The sequence below is a fragment of the Anomaloglossus baeobatrachus genome, chromosome 3, assembly GCF_048569485.1.
Source record: "Anomaloglossus baeobatrachus isolate aAnoBae1 chromosome 3, aAnoBae1.hap1, whole genome shotgun sequence".
Classification (NCBI taxonomy): domain Eukaryota; kingdom Metazoa; phylum Chordata; class Amphibia; order Anura; family Aromobatidae; genus Anomaloglossus; species Anomaloglossus baeobatrachus.
Window position 1 is genome coordinate 345934184 of NC_134355.1, and position 5000 is coordinate 345939183.

Sequence of the window (5000 nt, forward strand, 5' to 3'; positions counted from 1 at the left end):
AAGGGATCCGAGGGGACCCACACCAGAGAGCGGTATACAGAGGGGCAAAGGGATCCGGGGGGACCAACACCAGGGTGCGGTATACAGAGGGGCAAAGGGATCCGAGGGGACCCACACCAGAGAGCGGTATACAGAGGGGCAAAGGGGTCCGAGGGGACCCACACCAGAGAGCGGTATACAGAGGGGCAAAGGAATCCGAGGGGACCCACACCAGGGAGCGGTATACAGAGGGGCAAAGGAATCCGAGGGGAGACCCACACCAGGGAGCGGTATACAGGGGGGCAAAGGGGTCCGAGGGGACCCACACCAGAGAGCGGTATACAGAGGTGCAAAGGGATCCGAGGGGACCCACACCAGAGAGCGGTATACAGAGGGGCAAAGGAATCCGAGGGGACCCACACCAGAGAGCGGTATACAGAGGGGCAAAGGGATCCGGGGGGACCAACACCAGGGTGCGGTATACAGAGGGGCAAAGGGATCCGGGGGGACCAACACCAGGGAGCGGTATACAGAGGGACAAAGGGATCCGAGGGGACCCACACCAGGGCAGGGGCGGTGGGCAGCACTGGCACTACCACACATGGGGGCTAAATACAACTGCCCAGTGTTATACAGAGGCAAGATATCTGACTCGTGGTAGTATTCATGGTAAACACAGCTACCTACTTGTATCTATCTATCTATCTATCTATATTTCTAACTATTATCTATCTATCCATCTATCTATCTATATATCTATTTGTCTAATATCTATCCATCTATTAATGATATATCTATATGTATATTATCTATCTATCATCTATATGTCTATCTATGCGTCTATCTATCTATCCATCTGATAATCTATTATCTATCTATTGACAATGTTCTATAGATACATGTAATATCTTGCATTATATAATTTTTTATATATAAATATATATACATATATATATATATATATATATATATATATATATATATATAATATATATATACATATATATATTCTAGTGCAAGCATGTCTATTGGACATCTGGCTATATGATTTGTATATGCTGATATATATATATATATATATATATATATATATATATATACATTTATATTTATTTATATATCACCATAGATATAAACACGTGTGGTTTCTATTATTTTTCTTGTTTTACACACATCCCCACTGTCATTGTGATTACCAGTCCTCATCAGGCACCAGCCAGCCCCCTTTCTATCGTGTGAATTGAGAACCTGCCAGCCATCCTGTGTCGGAGCAGGGCACAGGGGGCACAGGGGGCTATGGCCCGTGAATGGCGAGCACATCCCGACCAACTGTGCACCGAGTGGTGAAGCGGGTGGGATGCGAGCAGCCCCTGAATAGTTATTTTCTATGGGAATCCTCGCAGATGACACTAGATCCAGGGTGATCTGAGCATTAGTAATTGCACAGGACACTAGTGCTGCTGATCACCCAGGATCCAGCCACACACTGCTCCCATGGCGGAGTCGGGGGGCTTCTCCGGCCCCTGTGTGCTGGGGCATTGTGCTCTGCCCTCTCGCTTCACATGCTGCACATAAAAGTGCCATGAATGGCTGTGCTCGCTGCACCTTAGAAATTCATACCTCTTCCCCCCGCGCCCATACAACAAGCCACTGACTCAATTCGATTTTCCTTGCTTCTGGGCACATTTAAGGGAGTCTCTATTGGTGAAGTTCATTTCTAGGCAAATGTATTCAGGGCCTGATTGGGATGAATAGGACCGTGTGTCAGCCGCCCCTAATTGGGATTAAAGCACTTAGAAGCATATGCAGAGAGTGACAGAAATTCTCAGCTCTTTGTGCTCAGCCTTCCACCAGCAGAACACAGCACCGAGCAATGGCCGCTCATCCAGGGCTGGATATGTGGGGGCCAGGGGGGTAAGGAGAGGAGACACCGGCAAATGAGAGGGGAAACCTCACAGGTGTGCAAGAGAACAGCGAGAATGCAGATAGACGTAACATAGCATCCAGATAATGGTAATAATACATTGTATTCATATATTCCGCAGGAGTGTACAATTAAGAGGTATGGAACAGAAATGCCTGCAACAAATGGATCCCATGTGAACATGTACTAACTCCTAAATGTCTCCTGCCCAATAAAAGTCTTCTATATGACACCCCCAGCTATTGTCAGAGCCCCAGCAAAGTACCCAGAAAAGTGCTGGTCTAGAAGATGCCACCAGGAATAGCCAGACTACATAGGGTGCTAAGGCTCCACAATCTGGGGACACCAGCCCAAGCACTATCTGTTTGGAGACTCCTTAATTGCACTTGATAATGACCCTAATTTTGGCAGAGGAAGACTCCTGAACTCAGGGAGTGCCTTTAGGCAAAACTGTTTCAAAACATCTCTTGGCTCCTTCTTTCCCAATGACATGAACATTGCATTGGTGACTGTGAAGGGAACACCAGCAACCTACATTTATGGCAATATATGTCTATGGTGGAACAATACAATTACATTCACATATAAATTCTTTCAATGTTGCAATTATAGTATTAATACTTTTTGCAGATTGTTAGATAAGAATGTAAAGTGCATCCACATTCCTAATATGATATTATGGCAGTTTATTTATATTGTCTGTAGCATATGGAACAATGCCATGGACAGATCCAAACAGAATTCGGTGTCAGCGGACAACCCCTTTAAAAATGGCACATGGACATTCACCTTTTTGTTCTCTATAGACTGGACATGAAAACAATCTAAGGTCATATTCACACAAATATAAGGCCTCAATCAGAAGAGTGTAATGTATCTATATTTGTCATATTTTCATGTAACATCTTAACCCCTTGTGGTTCAGCTGATGGTGGTGGAGCAGCATAGGTGATAGCTAATCTGCCCTCTGCCCTAGTAGAGCTGCTGAATTTTTCACACTGGTACATTTTGTTAACAATGCTATGTAATTTCTTGAAGGTGGATCCAGTGTTGCATATCATTCATAGGCAATAATATGTGGTTGCACAAGCTTTACCTCAAATTAATCACAAAATCAAATGTTCTGATTAGTAGGACAGTGGCCCATGTGGCTTTTACTAACTATGCCCTCCTTGTCTGTGCACTAAATGTGTTTTTACAGTTCAGGCCCATCAAAAAGAATGAGATTGATTTGGAAATGAGCTATAATATAAAACACAGTGCTTTGAGTCCAGAAAACCCTTGAAAGTGTCCAAATGGGCAATCTGTCACCCCCTATTTGTCATGATTTTTGACTGTTCGTAAGCATTTATCAGTTTACATGATGTCCTGCATTGGACCCATTTGTAGGTACTAACCACTGCATATCAGGAACACCCCAGAACACCTAACAATGTTACAGAAGTTCTAAACCATCAGAACTTGGACCTTAATCCATTGTCCTTTATCCAAAATGTCCTTATTTTCTTCTGCGTGAAAAAAAATAAACCTTACGAACTCGCTGCATAATTGTAATCTTAATATATTCCAACCAGGGTTTTCAAGAGATGATCACTATACATTTTAATGTTAAGGCTGATTTGTACACATACTCGCAGCAAAGTCTCAGTTGTGGTATGCAACTTGACTAGGGATGTTCGAATACTTCAATTATTCGGCTTCGCAAATATTTTCCGAATACCTCGCCGCTATTCGCGAATATTCGAAGCGCAATGTAAGTCTATGGGAAACTCGAATAACAACTATTCGGAACTATTCGGGTTTCTCATAGACTTCTATTGCGCATTGAATAGTCGAATAGCGGCGAGGTATTCGGTAAATATTCACGAAGCAGAATAATCGAAGTATTCAATCATCCCTAAACTTGACCAATAAAAAAATGACAATAATTCTGTGGTCTTATTCTATATCTCCAGCACTTAAAAGTAAGACGATGAAGGGAACTGAGATGTAAAGTGTAATAATGTCAGTACCAATATCCAGTACTTCGTGATACATCCATGCAAAATCCAGTCCTTCTCCCATCTTCTCATTTCTCTAAACATTGAATACAAGTTTCCCAGCAAGGAACTTTCCCAAATTCAAGAGGCTTTTGACTCCTGCTGATTTTGGACACCTTTCATTCTGCTAATCTATACTGCCACTTTTTTTAAGTCCCTGGGAAGAGAGCAGATGGGAGTTGTATCATGTATTGTGTAGCCACCAACAACTTTCCATTAAAGTGAATCAATGTAGATATCTGGGGCAAAATGGGATAAGAATGGGGTCAAACCAGTTCACACCAACCATAGTGGTATTAATCTTCAGGTTAACTGGTTTGGGCAATGATGAATTTAATGCCATACACACTGCAACAACAAGAAATACACTACTAAGTTATATTCTCTAAGTGTCTCACATTCATTATAGAAATGTTTATTAACCGGTAAAAAGAAAAGATCTATCACTTGTTCATGACTTTATGGGATGAAACAGATCTTTGTCCCATTTGAAAGAGAACATCAACAAAAGGTGGAATAGGTTTCTTTTGAAAAGCGTTCAGAGGAAGAGGAGTAGTAGAATGGATGATGAGAACTGTGGCTTGAACATAGCAGATGCATGCACTAATTTAGGTCTAGGCTTACCTCGTTAAACCCTCTCTGACACAGCCTATTCTAATTGACTTCTTCTCACTGATACTATGGCTACTGTGACCATTGGAGACTACTCACCCCATGCATCTCTACATACCTCCTAAAATTCGGGATTCTTCCTTGGTGCTTTTGGTCTGAAAAGTTGACTGTTTAGCTATGTATAGTTTCCATGAGATGAAAGGCGATACCTAAATCACATCATGGTGCTGACAGTGACAGCACTGCCATGGACATGAAGATGTAAAAGGCATATTGATGGAACAGCTCTATTCCCCACCATAAAGGGCGGCTGGAGTAAATGTGGTTGCACTTGTTGAATGGAGCCATTGAAGTGGCATTGTAAGGCCAGTAAGCAGAGTTACTTCCAGGCATTCAGCACCACTGACAGCTCCAGCACAAATAACCTCTATTCACAAGCACTCACT